This window comes from Meles meles, chromosome 15 (assembly GCF_922984935.1).
Source record: "Meles meles chromosome 15, mMelMel3.1 paternal haplotype, whole genome shotgun sequence".
NCBI lineage: Eukaryota > Metazoa > Chordata > Mammalia > Carnivora > Mustelidae > Meles > Meles meles.
Genome location: NC_060080.1, coordinates 80,025,448 through 80,041,543, shown reverse-complemented (window position 1 = coordinate 80,041,543; position 16,096 = coordinate 80,025,448).

Here is a 16,096-nt window from a genome sequence, read left to right as displayed (position 1 = left end):
ATGCTCAGCAAAGAGTCTGCTTCTCCTTCTTCCTTTGTCTCTCCTCCCTGCTCATGCTCTCTCTAAAATATATCTATCTATATCTCTATAGATAGATAGATTTTTAAAGATAATTTGGAATCCTTGATGGATTACCTCTCTGTGAATGCCAAGTAGGGGATAGAATTTTCCAGAATAAGAGTCCCAAATGTGCCAAATACCACACCCCCTTATCATCTTTAGGAGAGACTTTTTTTTGGACAGACAGAGATCACAAGCAGGCAGAGAGGCAGACAGAGAGAGAGGAGGAAGCAGGCTCCCTGCCGAGCAGAGAGCCCGATGCGGGGCTCGATCCCAGGATCCTGGGATCATGACCCGAGCTGAAGGCAGAGGCTTTAACCCACTGAGTCACCCAGGCGCCCCTAGGAGAGAGTTTTTTTAAACAAACACCATTTGATGAGATTTTTTTTTTTTTTAAGATTTTATTTATTTATTTGACAGAGAGAGATCACAAGTAGACAGAGAGGCAGGCAGAGAGAGAGAGAGGGAAGCAGGCTCGCTGCTGAGCAGAGAGCCCGATGCGGGACTCGATCCCAGGACCCTGAGATCATGACCTGAGCCGAAGGCAGCGGCTTAACCCACTGAGCCACCCAGGCGCCCCCATTTGATGAGATTTGACACACAGACATCATCCTCAAAAGTTCCCTGATGCCCTTATAATCCTTCCCTCCCTCAACCATCCTGTCACCAGGTAATCACTGTTGCTTGATTGCTTCCTTGATTTGTTTATTTATTTTTGTGCAAGGGTGCTCTTTATTTTTTATTTAAATTCAACTAATTATTAGTTTCAGAGGTAGGGGCCACGGATTCCTCAATCTCATATAATACCCAGTGCTCATTACATCATGTGCCCTCCTAATGTCTATCACCCAGTTACCCTATCCCCCCACCCACTTCCCCTCCAGCAACCCTCAGTTTGTTTCCTATGATTAAAAGTCTCTTATGGTTTGTCTCCCTCTCTTTCATCTTCTTTCCTTCTTCCTCTCTTCCCCTATGATCCTGTTTTGTTTTATAAATTCCTAAGATGAGTGAGATCACATGATAATTGTCTTTCTCTGATTGACTTATTTTGCTTAGTATAATACCCTCCAGTTCCATCCACATCATTGCAAATGGAAAGATTTCCTATTTCTTGAAGGCTGAGTAGTATTCCCTTATATATACCACATTTATACCATTCCATGTATATACCACATCTTCTTTATGCATTCATCTGTCAATGGACATCTGGACTCTTTCCATGGTTTGGCTATTGTAGACATTGCTGCTAGAAACACTGGGGTGCATGTGTTCCTTTGGATCACTACATTTGTGTCTTTGGGGTAAATACCTAGTAGTGCAATTGCTGGGTCATAGGGTAGTTCTATTTTTAACTTTTTGAGGAACCTCCAAGTTGTTCTCCAGAGTGCTCTACCAGTTTGCATTCCCCCCAACAGGGCCAGAGGTTTCCCCTTTCTCCTCATCCTCACCAACATCTGTCATTTCCTGACTTGTTAATTCTAGCCATTCTGACCAGTGTGAGGTGGTATCTCATTATGGTTTTGATTGGTATTTCCCTGATGTCAAGTGCTACTGAGCATTCTTTCACGTGTCTGTTGGCCATTTGCTTGTATTCTTTGGAGAAATGTCTATTCCTGTGTTCTGCCCATTTCTTGATTGGATTATTTCTTTTTTGGGGTGTTGAGTTTGGTAAGGTCTTTATAGATTTCAGGTACTAGCCCTTTATCTGGTAAGACATTTGCAAATATCTTCTCCCATTCTGTCAGTTGTCTTTTGGTTTGGTCGATAGTTTCCTTTGCTGTGCAAAAGCTTTTCATCATCACGAAGTCCCAATAGTTCATTTTTGCCTTTGTTTCCTCTGCTTCCTGTCACTTTAATTTTGCATCCCCTGAATTTTATAGACATGGAATCAGGATGTACACTCTGTACAGTATGTCTTTTTTACTCACCATAATAATTTTCAGATTCAACTTTATTGTGTGCATCAATAGTTTGGTGCTTTTCGTTGAGTAATATACCACCATATGGATACACTAAAATTTGTTCATCCATTCACCTTCTGATGAACGCTTCAGTTTTGTCCAGTTTGCTTTTCTAGATTAAGCTGCTGAATAGTCATGTCCACATTTTGTATGGACATATACCTTCATTTCTCTGAAAATAGGAAACCTACAGAATGGGAAACATACCTTTTTAAGAATCTGCCAAATTATTTTCCCTAGTGGTTGTATCATTTTACACATCTATCCGCAGACTGGGACAGTTGCAGTTGCTTCGCATCCTTGCCAAAACTTGGTGTGGCCAGACATTTTAATGTTAATTATACTTGTAGATTTTGTAGTCGTGTCTCAATCTGATTTTCGTTTGCCTTTCCTTAATGACTAAGGATGTGGCACATTTTTTCATGCATATATTTGCCATTGTAAAACCTTCTTTGGGGAAGTGGCTGTTCGGGTCCTTTGCCCTTAAGAAAAAATGGATTGTTTTAATATAGAGTTCTAAGAATTGTTTATATATTCTAGATACAAGTCTTCTTCAGATATATGTTTTGTAAACATCTTCTCCCACTTCATGCCTCATGGAGGATTTTTGAGAATGAAGAAGTTATAGCTTGGAAGGTAGATGGTACTCCCAGTCTGGTGTAATTCATTCTAGAGTCTCTGGTCATTTAGTAGCTGCTTCTGCTGCCAGAGCTTCCTCCAATTCTCTCTCATCACAGTGACATGGAAACATCAGGTCATCTCCATTTAAAAACTGCAGGTCAGTTATGGCCTCCACTGCCCACACCACCTCATTTGAAACAATGGTTCCACATTTCCACAATTTTCTTCCTTGTTTGGTAACACATAGGAACTATTTTTTCCTCATATATCAGATTATTACATTGTATGTTTTAAGTACATGCAATGTTGTCAGTTATAGCTTAGTTGAAAAAAAAAAAAAGCAACCTGTAGCAGTTACGATAGCTGCATAACAAATGACCCCAAATCTTATAGTCCAAATAAACACCCTTTGTTATTGCTCAGAAGCCTACAGTTCTACAGATAGGAGGCAAGCGCCACTGATCTCAGGTGGGCTCTCTTACATGCCTGCAGTCATACGGAGTCCCAGTCTCTCTATTTGCAAGGTGTTCAGCAGAATTCAGCCCCCATATTAGTTAACCTGCTGTTTCTGTCCCTATGTTTTCAGTTCACTGCATTGTCGTACTAACATGGCTTCCAGCAGGCTGTGGGATCTCTCTTATGAGCTGCTGGGGTCGGAGGGTTTGTAGACCTCTAGGACTGTCTTGTTTGGATTCTCAGAGAGAAAGACCCTGAGAAAAAGATTTGAGTCTAAGTAGCTTATTCCAGGAAGTAGAGAAACGGAGATGGAAAAGAAGGTAGAGGTGCAGCCAATACAGTGTCTGTGTTAATGAAGAGGCAACCACTGCGGGAAACTGGAGCACTGTGCCACTGGGGATGTGCCTCCATATTGTCCCATCCAAGGGACAAAGAATGGAACCTTCGCTGAGGCTGAGAATCATCTGGTGAGAGGTACATGAGCTTCTTTCCTCCTTAATCAGGGCTTTGACTCTGAGGGTTCTCCCTCAAGGCTTTGCTGCAAAGGAGTTGCTGGCCCTGGAGGCTGGGTCTAGTCTGGCCAGCTAGGTTCCCATTGACCTATTTTAAGTCCACAACGAGTAGGCAACATCTGCCATGTTCAAGGACCTGGTGGGTAATCAGAGTGCAAAGGACTCAAACAATACCAGTAATAAGTCGACCTGTTTTCCTTCACAGCAGAATCATCTAAAGCCATTTTGGGGAGAAACCAAGGGGGCTGAATTTCTGCATGTAAGTGTGCCAGTAGTGCACTGGCTGTGCCTGTCATGGCTTTGCTGTGATCAGTAGGATGGAATGCCCATCAGAAGCCAGTACTCCATCATCTCGAGCATGCATCACCAAAGAGAAATCTGCTTTTCATGAAGCAGCAGATATTTTTAGTGATTTATCAGGAAATGCTTTGTTACATCGGATGACAGACAACTGCAGAACAGTAGAGAAATCTCTGCAGCCTCAAAATTTGAGAGTCTTTGAAGGAATTGAAGTTGAATGCAAGCAAGCTTAACAGTAAGAAGAGTCTACAATGCCCTAATTTCTCAGAAGATATTGTGTCAAAACTTGCACAACGTGGCTTCTAACCTAATGGGTTCACAAAATGAACAAGGGCTGTGACAAATCCCTGCTTCCAATCCACACAGTCTCGCCCAGACTATGACTAAATGTTTCTGGACCTGCATATTATTCTGCCTTTCAGGTTTTCACCATCTCACAAGGCTGTGTTGGACCACCATTTGGGCTCTTGTCCCCTCTCCTGCCTATCACCAGCCACACTTTCAATCTATTGTATAGATGGATACCAATCTGAATAACTTCTTAGGTTCCAGCAGCCTTAGCAGTCTCGACATTCACACACAGGTTAACTGATGAACACATTCATTTATTTCAGGAAGTAGTGTTGAAGGTATCTCTGTGACCAATATTAGGGGGCCAGCAAACACAAAGCCCCAATAAATATTTACTTACACTGTTTGACATGTGACCCACACACACTGCAGAGGACAATCTGCTTCACTGTTCACCAGTTTAAATGTTAATCTCATTCAGAAATACCCTCCACAGACACAGCCAGAACAATGTTTGACCAAAGTATCAGGGCATCCCAGAACCCAATCAAGTTGACACATAAAATTAACCATCCAAATATTTTTCATTTCTTCCATCATCCTCAAGTATGGAGGTGCCTTAGTTCATTAAATCAGTCTCTGTTCATGGATATCTGATGATTTTTCATCTTTTGTTATTTTAAGTAGCTCCACGATGAAGAGCCCTGTGCACACATATTCCATTTGTTTGCCCCTGCATGAGTGGTTCAGCTTCCCAATGGTGGACATTCTGGGTCAGCGGGTAAATGCATATATAATTGGCCTCCCTGGGGACTATACCATTTTGCATTCTACCAACAGTGCCTGAAAGCACTTGTTCCTAAGGAAACGGGGACCCATGTTTGGTCAAGAACACCACCATTCTTGGCTATGGAGATTGGTTTAGGACCAAGCTGGCCAAGAGGAGGGACTGATGAGAGTTTTTGTGGAAGCATGAGGACAGAGAAGCTGTCTCTCCCTGGCAATGGCTCAGCTAGCCATTGTAAACCTCCCGGCTCTAGGGGCAGCCACATACAGAAGCCTGGTCAAGAATGATACCAACAAAGATGTAGTGGCCAGAGAGACAGAAAGCACTGAATCCTGATGGATTAATAGAGCCTCTGGACCCAGCTGGTCCTGTATCACAGGCTATTCCTAAACTTTGTCAGTTACAAGACCAAAAACTCTGTTTTTACACATCAAATACCATTTCACTTTTATGTAGAATCTAAAAAATAAAACAAGCACAAAGTACAGGAAAAAAAATACCCATGAATTGAAACTAGGGGCTGCCAGATGGGAGGGTGTTTGGGGACAGGCAAAATGAGTGAAGGTGAGTGGAAGGTATAAGCTTCCAGTGATGGGATGAATAAGTCACAGGGAATATAGTCAGTGGAATTGTGATAGCATTGTATGGTGACAGATGGTAGCTACGCTTGCAAGCATCATGTATAAAATTGTCCACTCACTATGTTATACAACTGAAACTAATGTAAAGTGTGTATCAACTCTACTTCCATTTTTGAAAAGTTAAAATGAATCCATTTTCCTACAACCAAGAGAGTCCTACCAGATGCAGCATGCTGCACAAAACATGATCTCTGCCTTCACGTATATTTAGAATTGAAATGAAGACATGAAAAACAATGAGAACAATGTGAGACAGAGTGGTATCAGGTGCTGTACTTCGTTACAGACTGAGTGCCATGAGTCCTTCAGAAGTCAGAGGAAGGGCAGGCAGTGGGCCTTGATAGGATGTGGGTGGGTGGAACTTTGAAGAGCTCCATAATCCTGCGCCTGCAATTGGAAATCTGATATTGTCCAAGAACCAAAAGTTTTTTTAATCGTGTTGGGGCAAACTTGTACTCAAGGTGAAAGTACAGAAACTTTAAAATGCTGTCTTAGGGGATATGGCCTCAGACCCTTCCAAGGGTCATAGATGTGTCATATTTGATGGATGTACGGTTTTACACTTCCAACGTCTGAACTATTTAAATTCTGAAACACATTTGGCCCTACAGAGTGCCTAAAAGACTGTGTCTCCGTGTTTCGTGTGTCGGGGAAGTGAGGTGACATGTTTTCTGAGGCCTAGATATTGGGGTGGTTGCCAAGGAACCTAACAGGCATGACTTGAAAGGCACCCATCCCATGAGCAGCAGGGAAAAGATAGGATGCCTTAGGCAGTTTAGATGTACAAACAATCCAGTGTCTCCAGTCGATAAGTCTCTACTATCGCCCCAGTGATACCCAGTGGGACTGCTGGGTAAAACTAGTCAGACTATGACCTTTCCAAAGTTGCTTCATGAAGGGAGCAGGTGGGGAAACATCCAAGTTGGGCCACTCTCACTGGTCACATGGACACATGGCTGCCCATTCAGCGTGTGAGTGCCCATCTTCCAATTGACTCAAAAGTGCCAATAAAGTGCCATGTGCCATGTGCTGTTTCAGATCCTTAGCCTGAGGCAGGTCAACCCCTAAAGGCAGAGCCTGAGGAAAGGATTTGAGCCAGGTGGCTAACTCGGAGGGGGCCCAGGATTTGCTGGGGAAGTAAGGCAGGAACATCAATACAGGACTGATCAAGGAGTGAGCTACTGCTGAGGGTAGCTGGGACTCACTCCTGTTAAGAACCTCTAGGAGACTATATGGAGCATGCCTCAGAATTGCCCCACTGAGCAGGGAGGAAGGCAAGGAACCTATCCACCCACTGGCTGAATGCTGCACGAGGGGCAGTGTCTTCCACCCCCCAGGAGGAGAAAAAGGGAGAGGCAAACAGGTACTGGAGGTAGGTAGGAAGCTGTCAGGGTGCACAGAAACTGCCCACCAGCTTCAGGTGAGCACAAGGTGAGCTGAGAAGATGTGGCACATGATGTCTTCTTCAGGGATCCCACCAAGAGTTCCCACCCAACATTTGCTCACCTTGATTGGCCACACTGTTCAGTTGCCTCTCTTCTCTGGCCCCATAGAAGCCCCCTAGAGTCAGGAACTGTTTCCAATCATAGCTGTATCCTCCATGCCTAGCATTATGGGTGGGTCAGATCAACGTCCAGTTAGGATTTACCAAATGAGCAGATACCACTCTATTTGTTTCAGTTTCTCCCTGGGTTCTTTATTCCAATCGTTTTCCACAGAGTGCACTTCATGTAAGATGGCAGTTTCCTCTGCTGCCACTGACTGAAGGCAGGGTTGGGAAAGAATCCATTCCATGTCCCCACATTAACCACATTTCACCCTCCCTCCAGATGCTACGGCAGGAGGCCTCTGTGGCTGGACTGAGTCATTGCCCAACTTCCTGCCCACCCCTGGCAGGAAGCAAACCTTTACTTTAGGTGCCTTCTCACTTACACTCTACACAATAGCTCTTACACTTGCCATCATAAAAGTCTCAGAGCTGGTTGGCTCTCTTTGGGTTTCCCAAGATAAGCAGACTCACTGCTGCCCAGCTGTCTGGCTGGTGCCTGGTCCTTGGGTAGCTTCATTCACCAGTTTTGTAGTGATGTAAAAGGAAGCTTTTTCTGTCCGTGTAGGATAAACTTAATCCTCTCAGCAGCGACTGATTCAAAACTTCCATACAGGCAGGGCCTAGGGACAGCCCTCTGTTTGGAAGGGGGATCAGAGGTTTTATAGAGAGCTACCTTAATATGGTAAGTGCCTCAATAACACTCAGGTGGTATGATAATTTGCAATGGCTTAATGGAGAGGTTGTTAGAGTACAGGGAGCTAAAGGATGCCATCACTTGGGCCCCTATTCCTTATGAATGAGATGCCCTACGATAGAATTGGTCATGAATGGGATGGGTGAGAGGCAGAGCAAAGCCAGAGAAGACCTCAGCGTTTAGCCACCGAAAATTCATGTGACCTCTGCTGGTTTTGTTTTTAGTAACATGAGTGTTTTTGCAGGCAAATCAGGTTAAATATCTGTTAGAAAGAAGAACCATCAGTCCTGAGCTTGGATGAGTATCTTTTGTTTATAGTGGTACAATTTTCAATAATTCCCCTGGTGCAGGTGCTGCCATCCAGATCCTCAGCCCCTCAGCTGCTGGCACTAGAGAAGTGCCTCCATCTGCCTAGCTGAGAAACTGTTTACCACATCGTTGACTGATCTGTGGAGATTTTGGAATTTGTAAATCCCTGTGTTTCCCTGAATGAAATCAGACATTGTGCCAGAAACTCACTGTCAGAGAGAAACATCTAATATTGGTAAATATTATTTACCTTATTTAGCAAATAAAAAGAGGCCAGAGTTCCCATCTCAAACCAAGACTCTTCCTCACAGGATGGATGCGACTGGGTGAAGTAATGAAAAGAATTCTTTCCTTCATCTACATGTGAATTTGGAAGTGGAATTGTGTCCTTTCACAAGACACCTAGGTTTCAAAACACAAAAGATAATATGCCTTTACAGGGTTGAAAGTATGTAAGTCTTAGTACGGTGAGGGGATGAGTCAGTGGCAGATAGGAGGCGTCCTGTGGGTGGATTTATTTTTTGCTCCCCTCTGTACTGCCAACATGGAGATGCCTTTTTTCACATAGCTCGGTCCCTGAGCTATGGCCATTTCAAACTATCCCTTGCAACAGTGCCAGTCTTTGGAATGTTGGAATTTGATGACTAGGAACTGTGACTACATCACACCACTTGTGTCCCTTTATGAGAGAAAATGTTGTAGTTCAAACATAAACCCTATGATTTCAAATATCTGGAGTATGGATACCCAAGGCAAGAAGCCAAGGTCATGTATAGAATACTTCCAACTTCAAATACTCCATCCTTTGTCTCCATAATCCACTGAAACATCTCAGAAATCCCAATATTCCAAATCCAGATAGTCAACCTTGAAAGAAGTCTGCAAGCATTAGATTAACTATATTCAAAAGTCACATCAGCTCAACAATGGATTTATGACTTATTGTCAACCATGTGCGTGTTAGCCCATACCCTTTATTTGTGACTGCTGCATTTACCTGGTGCATTTGGACTTTGTGTTTTGAATTACAAACCTTACAAACCTGTCACTGATCTAAATGCCTATTCAATTGTGGCTACAAATGGCAGAGAAACTGCTGCTGATGTGCACAGGTTGACAAAATTTCCAAGTCTGTTTGTACATAGTTTAAATCGAAGAGGGTTTCAATATGATTCCATTATAATTTGCTCTACTAGTGTCAAAATGAGTGCAAAGAACAGAAGAGAAATTGTTTTAAGGTTGCTTTATGGAAGCAATTCACTCATCTGAAACAAGAAATGACACTGAGCATAATCAAAAGATAAAATTGCTAATCGTATGATGCCTGACGTGGTTCTTCATATTCTATTGAAAGACATTCAGTTAACTGTCAAGCCTGTTAATTCAAGTGCTACAGGACGGGCATTTCTTAAATCAGTGCCATCTGGTTGCCTCAGTTTCCCAAGTGAATATGAGTGGTTAGAGTGTATTCATCCATATTCCAGTCCATGCGAATCCACAGAGCATTGCCTCTACTCTCAACCTCTCCACTCGCTATCCAAGCCTCCTGCCATTTCGTCTTCTTGAAGTAAACCCTTCTCCTCTCTCCTCAGAATCCTCCAACAACTTCCCAGTGCTAAAGAAAATGGTCTGCACTCCTTAGGCTGGTGAGCTTGGGACATCTACCCAGTATCCACTGTTCATTCATGTCTTACAACACTGATTTTCTTCCAGGGAGCCATGCCCTGTTAGAAAATAGCATGTACCAGCCTCCCTTGCAGCCAGGGGTGGTCTATGAGCTGTACTGGAAACCCTGGGACTTCCTTAAGAAAACACTTTAAGGGAAGCTATTTCACCTGGACGGGCAGGGCCTATCATCCTTTTTTCTTCTCCTTCTCAGGATCAGGCCTATAACATGGACAAGATGGTGGAAGTTCCTACTACCAACAGATAGCCTCAAGGGTGGAGAATCAGAAAGGTAGATGGAGCACAGATCTCTGAAGCTGTCATACCAGTTCTAGAGAGCCAACATCTTGACTTCTTATCCATGAGAGAGTTACCACCCAATATACTGAAGCTACAGAATTTGGATCTCTGTTGTAGCTGCTGACCCAATTACTAATGGTAGGGTTGGCATGGAACAGTCTCTATACTTAGTGCTCTAAGCTTCCCTATCAGCTTTAGCATCACTTATTTCTCAATCCTACCTCAAGATCATTCCAAACAGGCACATATCTTGGATTCCTATATCCAGGTTTGCCAGCATGCTAGTTCCAGGGATCTGTATCTTCGACTTCCTCCCAGAGACAGTCTACCAAGCCTGGTTGCTTCTTCCACACAGCCTTTTAATTTTTTTTTTTTTTAAGATTTTACTTATTTATTTGACAGAGAGAGATCACAAGTAGGCAGAGAGGCAAGCAGAGAGAGAGAGAGAGGAGGAAGCAGGCTCCCCGCCGAGCAGAGAGACCGGCGTGGGGCTCAATCCTGGGACCCTGGGATGATGATCTGAGCTGAAGGCAGAGGCTTAACCCACTGAGCCACCCAGGGGTCCCTCCACCCAGCCTTTTAACAGATAAAAAAGGGGGCAGTGATTTATTTTACATTTGGTGGATTTGAAAAAAGCTTTTTAATGATCTTCAGAGTATATGCACCAGGGATCAGGACAGGTGGACAGGCCCTGTTCAGGGGCAGGAAGTGGGGTCTGGCCTCAGCTGCTTCTGGGCACCTGGCAAGTCACCCCCTTGCTCCATTACTGGTCACAGTGATGGAGCACCTGGATGTGGTGGACCTTTATTTTAAAGTTGTGATCACTGCAAGATATTATCTCAGTCCCCAGTAAGTGAAAGATCTTTCACAAACAATGTCATGATTGGTGAGACTCCTCCCAGAGCCCCCGGTCATAGAAGTCAGGCTGTACCTGCTAACCTCAGTCTGTCTGAGCTCCCACCTGCTAAGAAAACCCCTTATCAAATAGACAAAAGCTGCTTTAAAGAAAAATGGGTCTGTGGGTGAATCAGCACTCTAGGTGAATGGCTACAGGGCTCTATTGTCTAAACAAAATGACAGGAAAAAAGGAATTCAATTGGATAATTAAGAGGTGAAGGGGATTAAGAGCACACTTGTGAGGAGTACTGAATAATGTACAGAAATGTTCATTCAGTATATTGTACACCTGAAACTCATATAACACTACATGGCAATTATACTAGAATGAGAATCATTTTAAAGATTGTATTTGTTTATTTGTCAGAGAGAGAGAGAGCGCGCAAGCACAAGCAAGGAGAGCCACAGGCAGAGGAAGAAGCAGGCTCCGCTCAGAGCAAGGACCCTGATGCAGGACTCAACTTCAGGACTCTAGGATCATGACCCAAGCCAAAGGCAGACACTTACCCAGTTGAGCCACCCAGGCATCCCGAATTTCTTTTTTTCTCCCCCTTAACATGCCTGACACAATGATGAGGTTAGACTTTAAAATAGGATGAAAACAAGAGGCAAACTTTTAGTGATGTCACTTTAAGGTTTGGCTGATTTGTCACTTCGCTACTATTCTGCATAATCTTTATCAACCAATTGCTGTAACCTCTCTTTATTCAAAATAGGCATATTTTACATAAATGACAGGATTCAGTCTCTACCTCTCTTTCTCTTTGCTTTTACCCCTCTTTTTAATTTGTTAGTTCCTAATTTAAGGCTCTGTATAGAATAACTATTCAATAATTCTTTGAAAATAATCTTTGTAATTGAAATTCATACCACATTCAGAAGTACCATTAATCTATTTACAGGTGGGAAGCATGACCATCAGGTTTAATGAGTTGCCCTACGTCAGAAATTAAGTCTGTCTTTGAGATTTCAAGTGCATTACAATATTTTCACTGAGCCAAGTTTTTAATAGTGCTATCTGCTGAGAAACAGATGCACATCTGCAAACTCAAAGGTGTTTATTAATTTGTCTGCTTGCTTTCCTCTCCCTCGTAAGTAATGATATCAATCAGTAGTCACATTTATGAATATTCACTCATGCCCTCTATTTAATCACATGGAAGCCCTTTCTCAATTAAAAGCAAATGATCTACCATCTCTGTTTGTCTTATAGTGGGGGCCAGACTGCTTGCCAGGATTCCAGGGCCTTCAGTCTTGGACTTGGCAGGTCTGGTAAAGGTGAGGAGTGAGGAATGGAGGTGGACACAATGGGAGGGAAGAATGTTTACACAACTTCCCCGCAGAGTCCCTCTCTCCCAGGTGCAGAATCGCCATCAAAATCTGGGGAAACTAATCTGAAAAATCTGCATGTGCTGGGAGGAGTGTGTTCTCATGAGTGGATGTTGGTGCTTCTCAAGCAAAGGTTTCCTAAATCTGGCCACTGCAGAGTGTGAAGCTTGCCTGTTGACCCTCACTTACTCAACTGTATTATCAGGTCCTGACACACCAATTACAATAACACACAGTGGGTTTCGCCATGAAGGACTGTATCTAACACTGCTTCAGGTCCTCTGGGCCTCACCTGTTTCTTGGTCCAGCCACTGCAGACCCCAACTTCATTTTCACAGGTACAGTTCAGTAATGTTTGAGACTGGCCTTATTAAATGTCACTTGATTCCAATACAGCAATAAGCACTACCAACAAACAAATCTAGGAAAGCAATGGGATTATCCCTCCATTTCCTCACATTTAATCCTTTTCATACTATTTCCACTCCTTTTTAATTGAGAGGATCATAACAGAGCCTCACAAAAACCTGCTTCAGCACACCCCCAGGAAACACCAAAGGAAGGGGAAAGATCCTTAACCACTCGGGAGCCCCAGTGGAAACCCTCAAAAGGAACGGGGAGCTCAGTGTGGTTCTTCGGGAAGAACCCCCCAGTCCTTCCTATCCCTCCATCCCTCCTGCTGCCAACTCCCCCCCCCACCAGAGAACTAAGAGCCTTCCCAGACCTGCCTACACATCCAAGTGTAAATGAAGATGGTATCATTTGCTAGCTTACACAAATTCCCTAGACAATGGCATGAAATCATGAAAGGAGGATGCTCAAGATTACAGACTTATACAGAAAAGGGGGAAATAAGCATTCAAGGTGAACTTGACAACTTAAATAAAACAGAATTTTATAAATAGAATAGCGAGAACAAGGAAAATAAACTGGTCAGACATAAGACAGAAAACACTGACAAGGATAAATGTCATTAGTGATGCACTGTTACTTAAAAGCTAATATGACTCTGGTGATTTCACCTTCTAACAACTGCCTTGGTCCCTGTCCTCTTTCCCTCTTGGGATAGTTTGTAAAAATGCCACAAATTCTTCTTTAGCTGAAGCCACACCTTTGGATGACACACACCCACAAATGATTTGGGGCATCCAGTCCTTAGAAATATGACCCAGTTATGGCTGGAGAACCTCAGGCAGTCTCTGCTCTAAGGGATACAAGGAAACTCCTGGAGCAGAGCTGGACCCAGCCCATGGTGAAGCCAACCCCAAGCAACCACCAGCCAGAGACAGAACCACCCCAACCAATGGAGACTGGTGAGGAAGAAAAATAGACACTTGTTGCCATAAAGGCCTACGTAAGTCATGGGGTTTGGGAGGAACTGTTTTTCAACATTACTGTGGAAATGTTGATGGGGAAGAAGAAACTCACACCAAGCAGCTTCACCAGCCATGAAGGTCAGCAAGCCCATAAAGAGATGACCCCAAGAATAACATAGTAATGAAAAGCAGAAAAAATGGATCTGAATAAGAGACGCTGCCCACTGATACAAACTTTCTGTCAATGATAATCCATGCTAATCAGGGTGCAGGCAAGACTCCTTTTCCTGACACTGGCCAGTAGATTTTAGAACTTCCTGTGTGTGCAGCAGACTGTGCCAAGGGCAGATGAACGACCTGGAGCTTCATACCTGGTAAGGAGGTAAAATCCACACAGGGAAGCCCTTTTGAGACTCAGCGAGCAATCAGGTCATAAGACAGCAGGTATGCTGATTGTGCTTCAGTGCTAAATCAACACTTTTATTATCATCATTATTATGAAGGAGAAATATACATTTGAAAAATGCACCTATTGACAGGTCTAAAAATGTCCCTTGTATAGATTATATGCAAATACAAATCCAAGTGTGGATGAAATACTAACTACCTAGCAGATGAAAAGGTTCAGCTCAGTCCATCAGTGCTGTGAAAGGAGATATGGTCAAAGACATGGTGGGAAAAGGCTGGTGGAAAAGGGTGAATCAGGAGTCGGGACTAGTCATCCCCTAAAGTCAGCTTGCAGGGAAGGACACCTGGTGTGACACCACACCAACTAATACACCACCATGCAAAATTATTTCCAGTAAGTTCTGGAAAGCATTAAGAACTCAAAGAGAAAAGTCCAGAACAGTCTGGAACAGAAAAGAGTCCAGACTTTTCAAAGAGAAAGTCTGCAAGCACGCTTTTTCTGATGCCACGGCGACTTCAAATTTCAGAAAAACTCTCTCAAGTGCCATGTTTTCCATCTACATCCACTTTTAGGTATTAACATCACTGGACATATTTGACATGGAATTATTCCTGGAGTCATCCAGAAGTTAAGCAACAATGGACTGAAGATAACCCTTACCCCACCCCATGCCGACATAAGGAGATGTTCTCCTTGCTCCTGCCCAAAACCCAGCCCCTATTCCTCACCTCCCCACGAGATGCCTGACACCAGAATCAATAAATACACAACCATTAGACTAGACACACAACAGGGATGTCCCCTCTGGTCTTCCACTGATTTCCATCCATGTTCCTAGAAATCCAAGCTTCCCACATGACCAACACTTCTGACTGTCACTTCTATATGGCTCTGGGCATCACTTAATCTCACCCCAGCTTCCTAACTACAACCTGTCCATGCCCTAGATCCAATAAAGCTCACCAAATCCCCTCTCCTGCACCACATCTCTTCTGGCTCCACCTAAAACATGGAGTCCCTTGAGGGGACTGCTTCCCTGTAGACTGCCAGGTAAGTCTTTCATTATTCCTACACCACAACTGCCGGGCCTAAGAGGAGGTTGGCATCCTCCCTGCTCCACACTGCACTATCCAGACCATGGCAGTGCTTCCCCTCCCTCACACCAACGCTTCTTTGCTAGTCACACAACCAGTCTGCATGCCAACTAGCCCACCCACCCGAGCTGCACAGAGTCTTTTGCTCATCCCAGCATACTCTCAGAAGATTTCAGGGCCTGGCTCACTCTTTCTCTTGTAACTAGCACTGATTTCAGCATTTCCAAAGGTCATGCCTGACTTCCACACTGCAAGGAGGCTGTCCTCCACCCCCTGTCCCACCATGCAGGCATGCCCAAACCACAGCCTAGACCCAGGCACTGCTTTTCACCTCCCCACGTCTGGGGATCCTGTCACCTGCCATTTCACCTTGTCCCTGCCCACCCTTCTAGAAAGCTAATTCCAGCAACTCTTCAACCCTACCAGGTCCTTGAACCCAAAGACCCCACCATCTGGTCACTATTTATATAGGCTCAAGCCTTCCCTTCTTTTTTTCTCCTATTTGGTTTCCACAGCCCACCTTTTTAATCAGCCCTTGCACACTAACCCCCAATGCCCTCCCTTTCCCCTTTCTATATTCACTCAAGAGAACCCCAGTCTCAATTTCGGTCTTGAATCAATTCAATGTATTTATGTGCACACGGGCCATGTGCTAGACATAAAAAGGCATTTAATAATTGTTTGAAATATTGAATGCATATGTGAAAGAATAAACTTCATAAATATGTAACTTGTGATATATAATAAAAAGAAAATAAACACTTTAAATCCACCCACCCAACCAAGCATCCAAGCCAATCAGGCTTTTGTCCCACCATTCCAGCGACCCCCATCCACACTGTTCATCCAATTTACAGTCCTCTCCAGAGATACACATGTGCCTGTATGCCCAATCACAACCAGGA